We start from the raw sequence: 13,764 nt of genomic DNA on the forward strand, positions 1-13,764 counted from the left end.
GTCTAAATATTTAAATTAATTTTATTTTTTAGAGAGAATGATTTAATGCATAATTCTAACAAAAAAGATTTAGTAGGATTATTTTTAAAATTAAAAAAGTAAATTGAATCAAATAAAAATTAGAAATTTAATTGAATTTTTTATAAAAATTAGAAAACAAAAATTAACTTATTTTAAGCAGTAAAACACTATAATTTGAAATTCAAAAATTAAAAACGGATTTGAAATTCTACACTCACCCACGTTTTGTATGCTTTGGTTGAACCAGAGGTTATTACCATTGTGGATGACAACTCTCGAGTCACATTGACTCTATTCCTAGAGAGGGTTCTTCAAATGAACCTACCTTGAAGAGTTGTCATGAATCCATGAAGAGAGTCTCCTAAGAAGGGTAAAAGGACAAAATTTCCTCCCATTAACGATCTCAAGTATTTTTGGGTTTAGGGGAAGGTTGTTAGTTATACTTTTGGCTTCCTTTCCATGTTATCAGTGAAGGATTTTGTTTCTTGTTTTAGTATATGTCTTTGAAGAATTTGTTGAATTTTGTTCTACTAGTGATAGGGTGTTCAAAAAACCTGTCATGTTATGTTAACTTTACTTTTGTGTACGAATACATGTTTAATGACCTTAATGTTTCTTTTTCTTTGTCCGACTTCGAATGCAATGATAAGGGTGGCACATAGCCAGCTTCATTAAAACAGTGGGTCTTTCTAAAGGCCTTTGAAATCCTATGTGAGCATCTAAGAATAACACCCACAACCAACAAGTTTATGTATTTTTACCACCTTAATCACGGTCAAGTGGTCGGTTGGATTTCTCCCCTAACAATAGTATGGGTCTCTTTTTACTATATATATATATCCAATACTACCAAAGATTTAAGAAAATTTTCAAGTTGAGGTGTGTCGAAACCTCTGATGCACAGACACGTGGATGAAGCTTGTTTATCCGTGTCCAGGTATCTGACAAAGATATGTTTTAAGTGCTTCACGAATGGAAGTTCACTAATGTTCATCAAATTCTTTAGTATATGACTTGTTCTTTATTTTATTAATATTACGTATTTTAATAATATCACCGTTCATCTCATTTTTAATTTATTAAAGGTTTTGTATTTTATTTTTTAAAATTACTATCTTTAATATTCGCAACCCACATACAAATAGATTAACAACCCAATATTATAACTCTGGGAGAATGTGTCTCACTAAAGGGTTTGATTCTCAATTCTTCATAGTTTGTTATCAATTTGTTATTTTATGTTTCCTTATCTGATTTTATGGATTTAGGGTTTTTTTTTTTAATTTGGGTTGTTACCAAAGTCAAACACTTTTATCAATAGTGATTGTGTTTTCTTTTCCAGTGATAGTGTTGGAGTGAAATGACAAGTATGTCGATAACACTTAATAAGTAATAAATATTTACCATTCTCTCTCAATGAATTTATGTAACACATGACAATTTTTACAATCTATAACTTGGTTAGAAGACAATGTTCATAAAAAAAACAAAAACAAATTGTATTTTTATCAAACAATTTATGTGCAACATAAATTTAACATAAAGTATTTATAATTGTCACGATTAGACTTCAACCATTTCATTCTAATACATTCTCAATCATCTCAATTCCAATTTCATATCACAGTCAACTCACAAAATTACTCAAATTTTATCCCTAGTGACTTTGAGTCTATGATAACTCATCAAGTACCAATGACTTTAATCCTCGACAAGCACGATGCATTAAGTTTAAGAGTCTTCATATTATTAATGAATCATGTTCTATCCCTAGATACAATCTCCATTAGGTATTTAACTTTAGTTCTAAGTTCAAAAGATATTTCCAACATCTCAAAAACCAATAATCAAGTCATGGGTGAATAAGTCATAACAAGCTTTAAGCATAGAAATCAAATATTAACATAGAATTGGAAAAACATGTTTTAACACAATAAAATACACAAGAAAAAAGTTTATTACATTTAATTTCAACAATAAATTTAGTTCTTATGGTAAAGAACCTAGGGTTTACAAAATGAAGATATAGGGAAGAAATTGAAACCAAAGAGAAGATGCAAGTCCTATCCCAAGGTTCTTAGCATCTACTCCACACTCCAATTGTGTCTCTCATTCGTGTCTTCATCTCCAATTCGCAACCCCGCTTCCTCTTCAACCCATAGAGGGGGAAATTGTCATAGATGAAGATGGAGACCCATGAAGGAGAATAGAGAGCTTCTCAGCACCCGTGGTAGCCTTCAAAGGCCCCACCTAAGCACCTTAGGCAAACATAACTTATGCAAAAGAGGAAATGAGCCAAAACCCTCATAAGAAGTATGAATAAATACCTTATTTTGTCATGTCAGCGACATCACTACCCAATACCATTTCAGTATTGCTACATGCCATCAATTAAAATGTGAAAAGGGCAACCTCTGCTATACCACCGCCCTACGCCGACAACCATCGCTCAGAGTTGATGAACCACTGATAAGTGCAAAAATGTAGTAAATTTTCATATGAAATTTTGGCACTTTTGTTTTAAATTGTGCATTTGTATCAATTCGCCCCAATCTAAGAAAGATTGAATGTAATCGATTCGAACTCGAATGTAATCTGGTGATATTTATATATAGCTTTTCTGTTTTTATTCAATATTGGTATTTTTATTCTACTCTTAGTGCTTGATTCTATCTGATCAATAGTTTCATGAATGTTGGTTTTAGACGTGACTGAAAAGTATTTCTAAAATCATATCTGAACAAGAATACTTGATATCCTATGATGCTAGGGATAAATTTCAGTTTATCAATTGTTTATAACACTTGACCATAATGCTGGACAATTTGTTGGATATGTGAGGAATCAATATTCAAGGAACTGATCTTAAGAATTTTATACGCGATGAATCAGTATAAATGACTTTTGTGTGTTGCATCAATATTGGTAATTTCAGATGCTATATGTTTATATTCATCCAGATGGCGGACGAGTGAGATAGATGAATTCAATCCCAACTTCTCATATTAAATTTTCTCTAGCTTATTTGTTGTTATTATCTTACCTTCACGCAACTTAATATAAATTACAAAAATCCATTATGAATCAGATTGTATATCCTTGTATATATGTTGTTTGAGATAAAATTATCTATTTAATTGAAGTTGTTCCTCGTGGGATCGATACTTTTACTTAAAAATCATTATACTACAGTTGACTATTGGTACGCTTGCCAAAAGATTCAACAAATATTTTTTACCATCCAAGGCCACCTATTTGCTTAAAAATTCATCTTTGGTTCTCTAATCATGTTTCCTTGAGTTTTAGCTTGTTTTCCTCCACCATAATTGTTTCCTATTCACTTAGCTCATGCACTCAAACATAGATTAAAGGTAAAACAAGTATAAAATAACTAAAATATAACAAATAACAAAAACAAGACATAGTTGAGAGTTAAGCAAGATAAAAGCTAAAGAAGAGTTGATTTTTATTCACAAAACTTAACACAATTAAAAGTTAGAATTAATGTTATCAGATAGCCTTTCTAGTCACTATTATTCCCTCTTGCCTTCCCATAATAATCCATCCTTTCATTTTTACTTCTAACCTAAAGCGCTTTATCACTTTGCATGTAGTTATTTAGTTTGTTTGTCCTGTTTGTTTTCAATTTGTAATGTAATTATTATTTTAGAGTTTGTATGAATGATGAGTCTTCTTGTATCACATTGAATTCTTGTTGGTAATATGTGTTGAGCCAGATTTGGTAATTCTTGGAATTAACAAATTTGTTTATTTGTCTCCCACCTATTTGATGAAATTCCTAAGCTAGTATCGTTGTGTGTATATATATATATATATATATATATATATATATATATATATATATATATATATGTGTGTGTGTGTGTGTGTGTGTGTGTGTGTGTGTATGTGGTTTAAATATGTTTTTAGTCCCTTAACTATCATGCAAATTTAGATTTAGTTCCTCTTTCAAACTTTGGTACACTTTGATCCTTATTCTTAAGGAAACTATAATTTTCGTCCTCCAAAACCAACACCATTAAAATTAGGCTGAGTTGGCTAACGTTTGTCACGTTTCATGACATGTTTGATGACTTGTGGTCAGTGAGTAATTCAGTTGAAGCAAATTAGGGTTCCTTACTTAGTTAAATTGGGAATTTTTTACACGAATGAAAATTAGGATTTGTAAGTTACTTTTATGTTGAAGGTAAATCGAAAATCGCGATTACGGTGAGTTTGTTAGTTTTTGTCTTCGATCAATTTGCTTAAGCGCTTGTTGTGGGTGTTGTGGTTGTTGCATTTGGTGTGAAAGAAGTGTGATTTGAAGGAAGGTAATTTTTTAGTTTTGGTGTTCGTTTATTGTTGGTTTTATTTGGGTGTAAATTGTTCATGTTAGAATGTCAGTCATTCAAAGTTGTCAAAGAAATATATTAGTATCAAGTGTAGTAGCTACAATCAATATGGACATAATGTAAGAAGTTGTAAAAAGGGAAAGAAAAGCAAGGTAATTCTTAGTATTATGTTATTTAAATTCTTATTTACAACTATGTGAATTCTAACTACCTTACTCTTTTGACAGACCACAAGGGCAAGTGCGACTAGAGGAACTTCTGGAACAACACAACCTGGAAGAACATCAAGAAGACAAACTTCAACTACACGAGGATCTGCATCAACAACAGAAGATGGAAGAACATCAAGAAGGGGAACTGCCATAGATGGAGGAGCTGCATCAAGATCACAAGCTAGAACAACATCCACTAGGGCAATTAGTCGTCAAGGGGGAAGAAGAACATCCACAACAATACTGCCTACACAAATTGTAGGGTCTCAAGCTAGTAGTAATTGAACTTTTAGTGTAGGTATGTGATATTTTTAATGCTTTTATGTACTGAATGTGACTCACTTAGGGAACAACTTAGTAGTCGGTACATTATTTTTCTACCACTTTTTTGTCATCCAGTAGCACATGTAATGTTCATTAAAGTGCTAAGGGACCACTTGAACGTTGTAGGCAAATGAATTCTCGTATATAATGGTATAGGACAACTTTTGAATTGTTCTCAATTTGTGATTGTTGTCGTGGAGTGAAATTAACTGTTCACAGTCCATTTGATTCATTGTGCATTAAATTGGTTGTTGGAATTACTTATTTTGAAGGCATAAGGGGATTCATATCTCATAAATTTACATATTGTGAATCTGACTTCTAAATGCACCTATTATTTGTTAAAAGTACAGCTTCATTTGCCAAGTCCAGTGCCTCAACCTGTCACTGTGTTCAATTTCAGATAACCTTATTATTTTTTTACATGAACCTGTCAGGGAACCTTGGTGCTGGTTTCTGGTATGAGATTTGGTATCAGATAAAGTGACAAGCAATAGGAATGTTTATAATCTGAAGTTTTGAAGTAAATGTTAGGATTCCATATTTGAAAGCATATAACAATGAACTTATTATGTTCTTCAATGACATTTGGTACGAGATTTGGTCATTTCAAAACACATGATACAACATCAACTTATATCTTCAAAATGCTTCATTTAAGATCACAACAATAATGTATGTTCATACAAATGCACATAATATACCTTGTTAAGGCATAATTGAACTCAACTTCCAATATTTTATTGAATTAAACACTTAAAAATTACCATACTAATTACAATTTATCTTTAACAAAAACATAATACAAAACATCATTGTTAATGCCCATGACAAAACAAACATAAGCAACATCATTTTCCAATACTTTCTCTCTTGCTCTAATTTCCTCTTCAACTTCTCATTCTTCTTCCTTACATCCAATACAACCTTTTCCTTTTCCATAAAAACTTCAACTTCTTCAGTCTTCCTTTGTAAGGTTCCTTGAATTTCATAATCTCCTTCATCAACTCATTCAAAGTAGTTACATTTTGAATTACTCTACAAAAAAATTACAAATCATTAATAAAAACTTCATCACAATAAGTAAAACATTTTCTCGCTTACTGTCCAATTTCTACATCTCAAAAATAGTCTTCCTTTGTTCTTCAATGTAGTTGCCTTCAACAACAACATTCTTTCCCCACAACCACAGATTTTGGAAGCTAAGTGAGAGGAGGATCCACACGTTTGGGACATTCCAAAACTAATGCTCCTTCGCGTGCAACTGATTCCTCCACTGTTAGCTTTCATTTCCATTCAACAATGATTTCGAAAGTAAATCAACTTAGTTCCCTTTATTCCCAACAAAACCTTATATCCCCAATTCATCCCTCTATTCCCATGAAAAACAAAAATCAACTTACATGACCAAGTACACCAATGTCCAAGAAGACCAACTCCAACCTTTTGCTCTTCACCCTTCTTTCCAGCTTAAATGATGATTTCGTCTTTGCCAAACTGCATACATACCACACTTCTAACCAAACATTGGTTGACATTAGGTTCAAGCTAATAAACCAATGGTTTAAACCATTGTTCTCACTTTCCATTGCAAGATACCAACGTGGCAAACGTTAGCCATTAAACATGTCATCACACGTGACCAAACGTTAGCCAGCTCAGCCTAATTTTAACGGCATTGGTTTTGGAGGACGAAAATTATAGTTTCCTTAAGAAAAAGAGTCAAAGTGTACCAAAGTTTGAAAGAGGGACTAAATCTAAAATCGCATGATAGTTGAGGGACTAAAACCAATTTAACCATATATATATATATATATATATAATAATAATAATAATAACAATTTCATCTTTTTAATATGTTCTCGTTTAAATGGTAAGACATTTTTCTTTTTTTCTTGCTACACTCAGTCTCAAAGGAGTGTTTCTTCCCCAATAACATATAGTCTCAAATGGGTGTCAATTTATTCAATATTTTTTTTTTTTACATTTTTGACAGACAATTCTCCGGTAACCAAGTGCAGTGAGTGTCACCATAGAAACCTAACAAAAAATATTTTCTATCTTATTTATGTACATCTCAAAAATTATCTTTTTTAAGGCCATAGTGTCAAGTCTCCCTATGTAATGTGTAAAGTTTGCCAACAAGCAATCACAAATAGATATTCACAGTATGCTTAGAAAATGTCATTAAACAAACATAGAACTTAGAGTTAAGATTATACATTTCCATTTAAACATGAGATGCAATATGAAAATGTAAAAAGGATGTACGATGTCATGCAGATGCCAAGTCTCACTCATTATGTACCTTTCTTTATGTGAATCCAATTTTCAGTAGAGTTTGAATGGTCTCTTCTTATTGTGCCCCTAGAAAATAAACATTCCAATGCACACACATACATCCAAGGTGGTACTCCTCTCCCTTGAGGTCACCAACACAACCATCGTGATATCATAGGTGAAGGTCGAACATGCGGCTACACGCTAGGAACAACACACGAGGCAAACAACTTCTTGAAAAGCCCTTTGTTTCGATTGCAGGAAGTCATTACGTCTGAAAAGAAGCCAAAATTTTTAGCAAGAATGGTCAATTAACTAAAACAAACAAAATAAACATCTTACCAAACACTTCGTTACAAAGGTTATCAGAATCGATGAGGTTGACAAGAATTCTCTAGAGAGGCGACATGGGAGTGATGCCTAAGGTCGCGCACACTACCACGAACGCTTGCATAAAATCCAATTGTTCATATGAAACTGTGTGGGTGCGACATTGAGCTGATGTAAAACACCCATTTGAAAATCGTCCAAAGGGAGACGAATGAAGAGCTCTCTAAACATGTAAAAATTCATGTAGAAAAAGTCTTTAGGACTAGCTTACTTCCCACGGAATACCCACTCATTTCCTTTGCAAACGATCAAGTTAAACTTGTCACCATCCTTTGGAGACTTCATGAAGGGGAATCGGTCGGTAGACCAGTGAAGATGATTTCCCGAACGAAAGCAAGTATCGTACTTGCCCACCTTATGCAACACCCATTCATAACCGACAACAATTGGGAGAGCACCTACATCTTGCTCCCCTTCATTGGATGCACTAGTATCAAGGGCCACATTCATCTCAATAAAAATTGTGGTTGACCTTGCAGTAGACCGCGCGTTATTATCTGCTTGATCCCCAACTTAATTTGATGACTGCTTGGTTGATCCCAAAATGGAAGAAGAACCAGAGGTTGACCTGAACGATTCATCATCCGCATACCCCCGACCGATTCTCCCTACGAACTCTTCAGAAGATAAAAGATCAATGATTGCCATTATTACGTGAGTAGAAAGAAGAAGGATGGACGCTCTGCTCGCAAAAAGTGGAACAGAGTAATAGTGAAAATGACCGAAAGGCCTAATACTATTTATAGGCATAGGGAACCCTCAAGCGGATCACCCTTAACCGTCAGATCATGTTAAATCTAACAGTTCATAACACATAATGTTTCGTTTCCCGGAGCACGAAAAATTCAAACTCACCACGTGTCACAAGATCAATAATTATAACATTTTTCCTAACGGCCAAATCGACACGAACCGTTCAGCCCCGAACATCGCACGGTCATGAATAACCAAAAGCCACCCACTATACCACCAAGATGGCCACTCATCACAAACCCCTTTGTTTATTAAGATAGACTTGGGGGTTGTGTACCGTAGGATTGCACAATCATGTTTACGTGAGAGACCGGACGATCATCTATCAATGATGGGTTGAACAGTCTGACTATCATGAGATTATCGCTAACACTAATTAGCTTAAAGTAAAATGTGATTATCAGCAATTAGGCCATGATTAGGTTGTCGTTAATCCAAAGCTCATTCTGAAAACTACAAATATAGGCTTGTAGTAAAAAGATATGTGATTGCATTTGATACACATTAATTTTGCTAAAATGTCGAAGGTTCACTACCTTTGGCATTGAAGTACCTTATGTAGGTAACCTTCCAGTTTAACCGAATAGGTATTTAGCACGAACGGTAACGAAGACAATGACTTAGACATTAAGACATACATTACATATTAAACATATATAACATCGACCATAACCAAAACAATAGGAAATATCATAGTAATTTTTAACGAGATCTTAATTAGACTCTCCCTTGCCCGAGATACACGAGTGCATGCATATTACCTTTAGCATGTTATTCTTCACAATGTGCACACACAAAGAAATAAAAGATAGTATAAGTACATCGTAATTTTTACACTCCAAATACATCGTCATGCGATACATATTCGCGCATACATCCATAACAATTATTAGAGTGATTCTCCCTGCACCTCACCAAGTTCATCCTGTACCTCCTAATTTTGTTTTAATTCCAATTGTACCCCCATCCCTAACTCTACTTCTGTTATGTCAATGAGCATTGATTTTCTAAAAATGTTGACTCATCCACTCATAAAATTGAAACTTTTTCTTAGCCGCGTCTCACTTTAAACCCTACACCCTTGCTTCTTTCTCCTCTCTGTCGCATCTCATGTGAAACCCTACCCTTGAGTCTTTCTTCTTTCTCCTCTCTACGATTCTGCCCTCCTCCCTCCTTTTTCACAATTTTTTGGACATGAGTGCTCTTCCTTCCCCTCTATTCAATTTTTTACTCACTTTTTTTTCTTGTTGGTGCCTTAGCTCTCGTCCCTCGTTTCTTCAATCGTTGGTGTCGTGGTTGCAGGGTGTCTTCTTCTTGTACATCAACGTCCATGTTAGTTATTTTATTTTGATTTGTGGGTGTTCTTTAGTATATGCGGTAGGGAAAAATGATAAAATGTTTGTGCTTATATCTGCTTTGATCTGGGCGGAAGTTGCAGGCCAAACCGCACATGGAATTGCGGTTAATGGCTGCCGCACTTAGAAGTGCGGATTGGGTTTTCCGCAGTTCAAACTGCGGCTAAGGCCAACCACATATCGATTTGCGACTGTATTTTTCGATTTAGGGTCTCTACGGTTTCAGTCCTGGACTGTGTTATTTTGTTATTAAGTTAGTATATTTTTTTTTTAAGAATTTTTGTTTTGTTTGTAAAATTTGATTTTTTTTTTGTTAGGTTTTAATCTTAAATGAAGAACTAAAGAAAACAATATAACAGTGCACTGAAGAGCTAAAGGAGTGAAAAATGAAAGTCAGAAAAATAACAGTGAAGGGGGTGCATGTACAGTAACAATGATATTTAGGGTTTATACCACTTAGGGTTGTTGAAGGTTAGGAAGATTGCTGGTGGTTGAGAAATCATTAAGTAAATGAGGGTAAAAGTATAAAATGGGTAGTGTAGGGAGAAGGAGGTGAGGTGCAGGGAGAATTATTATTAGCTTCTCCTACAGAAGTCTTTTAGGTTTTGTTCACTTGAATGGATTTGAGGGAGAGTGATTGAATGGATTTGAGAGGATTTGAAAATAAATTTTGTTGTTGTTTATTTGAGTATATTTGGAGGTAGGTGAGAGTGGATTTGAAAATAATTTTTTTTAATCTGTCACATCAATCAAATCATACACTAATTCTCACAAACGTTGCTTCCAAATTCACTCTCACTTACCCACAAATTCACTCAAATAAACAACAACAAAATATATCTTCAAATCCTCTCAAATCCACTCAATCACTCTTCCCCAAATCCATTCAAGTAAACAAAGGGTTAAGGATATTAGGTCACTATTAGCTAGTTACTCTCACTCTAAGGTCTTCTCAAACTTCCATTACTCACTAGAACTCCCACGATAGAAAAGAACAAGATAAGGGAATGAGTAAAGAAAAATATTGACATGGCGTCTTAATTTAACCTAATGTGGTTTGGATTATCTAAATGAGAGACAAAGTTTGCAATCCCAGAATGTCTGCTCCATTGTCTAAAATAACTACATCACGCCATAATACAATTTTTCACCTGACATTGTCCCTCATAAAAGGGTGGTACAACATATAGAAAAAAAACACAACTGATGTTCTGATAGGTTAAAAAGTCTTGATTCGAGGTCAAGGATCCTCCTGCAGAATTGGTGACAGAGAAAAGAGGAAACTTTCTTTCTTATTCCATTCATACCATACCAGCACTTATATATCAGAAACATGGTTAATAACAAACCCATAACAATGGCATCCAAACGGGTAGTAATTTCATTTTGGTTAACGATGACTTTGAGAATAGCTTCTTCCAAATTGGTGATGGATTTAGAACCAGTGTTATGATCTGACATGGAAAAATTGTGGAAAAAAGGAAAGGGTCGACTCTCAATGAAAGCACCAAATTGATAGGTTAAAAATTCTTGATTCGAGGTCAAGGATCCTCCTGCAGAATTGGTGACAGAGAAAAGAGAAAAAAAAATTCTTATTCCATCCATACCATACTAGCACTTATATATCAGAAACATGATTAATAACAAACCCACTAAGATCTTGACACGTCATATAAAAATATTCCCTCACTTTATACCCCCACTAATCAAAGTTTGAAATCAGCTAAATATCTTGACATATTGCGAACCCTTGTTGGCATAATTGGATCAATGGTCTGGTTGATAGTGCTGGTTTCTTCATTTGGGCCTATCATGTTCCTACCAAATCTCCGATTTTTTTCCTCCATGCATCCTTCCAGGGTTAACTCCACTCATATTAGCCATTATACCTATTGCATGAAACCTTGCCTAAAAGTCTTAGGGCGTCTAATTTCGTTTTGAGCGTCTAATGCTCTTATAAGCTCGTTTCTCCACTAGACGCGTCTAGCCAAGAGTCATCTAACCTGCTCAAGAAATATAGTCTAATGCTTCTTTCTAACTCTCAACCCTTCTCCTAGGGCCTACCTAACGTCTAATCTCTACATCTCACATAACTAAACTAAGACATTCATATTTTCTAAATCTTAATGATCACATATCAATATATACTACTTTTATTCAGAGGAATTCAGAGGCTTGTGTATGATACTTTGTAAGACAATCAATTTCGTTTGAATCATTGTGTGCAGAATATTCATGTTGCCGCAGACATCCGTTTCGTTATTTGGCTAAGAAAGTCTGCAATTATGCATATATATATTTTGTGAACATTTCAAATATTAAAAAAAAAAAAAAAAAACTCTCACTATCATGTGTTCAGCATTTTTCTTTCTTGCTTTTTCATTGTTAAACGATGTTCTTTCTTCTCTACGGCTGCGGAGTAACACTGTAATTGTTTTTGAGATTTCTGATTTTACCGTTATTTTTCTTTTCAAAAATAAATAATGGAGGAAAAAAAATTGTTGTTGACATAAATATTTGAGATATTTTGAATAGAGATATTTTAAAGAGTTAGAGTACACATTCAATAAATATTGACCAGAAAATCAGAGATATATCACGTGGAGACCTTTATTAGGTCATTTGCTTTAATTAGCCTAAAAGTTCTTTATACACGTTAACAACACGTAAAATATCAATACCTAATTTTTTTATTAATTAAGAAAACAAAATAAATAATTTTCCTACATATTTAACATTAATAATATTCTAAATGCTTTCTCACTAAATATGTTCATAAAGCACCTATATTTTACAAGTCCAAATCAAATTTGATCAAAACAAAATTACTATTTTATAATAATAATAATAATAATAATAATTTCTCACTGATGTTATTCCTATTGGTGAGAATTATAAAATTATACGAATAATAAAATATGAACGAATCACAAACAACGAAGAATAGTCACATATATGGTATAACTTTGTGACAAATTCGACGTGTTTTCTTCCCTTTTCTTTTCTTTCATTTTCTTTTCTTTCATTTTCTTTTCTTCTTCACATTTTATGTTTCTCGATTATATTTACAATGAAAAAGTCCCTTCGAAGGTTACACGAACCACCTTCTGAAATTTCTATGAAAAACGTTGAATAATAGAAATTCCTTTATGCAATATACATGATTATTTACTTTCTAGACGTTAAGTTCTAAGAAAACTCGATTCCGAGATGAATCTATGTTTATAGGCTATAATATACGTACTGATGTTTCATTTTTTCGACATGGAATATTTTCCTTCAGAATTCTAGTCGAGACTGAAAAAAAAAAGAGTGCTTCTTTCACATTTTTTTAACTGAGTTTTAATACTCTTAAAAATAAATATTTTTTTAAAAATTAGAAAGATGTTAGATTTCTATTATTATAAGAATCGAATCTATTTTTTTTTATTTTTTTTATTTATTTATAGTTTTATGTTTCAATTCTGGAAAATCAAAATAAAATAGAGATTTTTATATCTTTTTATAACATAAATTAAAAAATATTTATTTTTTATCTTATTTAAATATGTTTCTGCTACCAAAAGTATAATAATGTCTAAAATATCTGGTGTTAAAACATTTTTTTTACTAATATGTCATTTTTTTATTTTTAAATAGTGATGTTTTGATGGAATTAAATAACTTTTTTGTTACCTTTGTATATATATTTTCTTGAGTAAAAAATTATTTTAATAACTTATTATTATATGCTTATTTTATTTATGTGAACTACGAAATATAGGTATAAGTGCTAGAAAAATAAGTCTCTGAATGAAAATAGAGATTATATTTATTTCATATTTTGTACAACTATATATATATATTTGCATTTATATAAGCTTTTTAAAAATGATAGATTTACAATATAGTTGATAGGTTAATTTTTAAGTTTTAGGATGATATTACAAAACTACTGTTGTTTTGTTCTTTGATTCGACCATGAGAGTTTCTTGGAGAAGGAGCAATGGAATTTATTTATTTAATTTTTACTATGATTATTATTTTCAAAATAAATAGTTTGCTAAATTAAAAAAATAATGTTGGCTTCATATGATT

Source organism: Vigna angularis, chromosome 1, assembly GCF_016808095.1.
Source record: "Vigna angularis cultivar LongXiaoDou No.4 chromosome 1, ASM1680809v1, whole genome shotgun sequence".
In the NCBI taxonomy this organism is placed as follows: domain Eukaryota; kingdom Viridiplantae; phylum Streptophyta; class Magnoliopsida; order Fabales; family Fabaceae; genus Vigna; species Vigna angularis.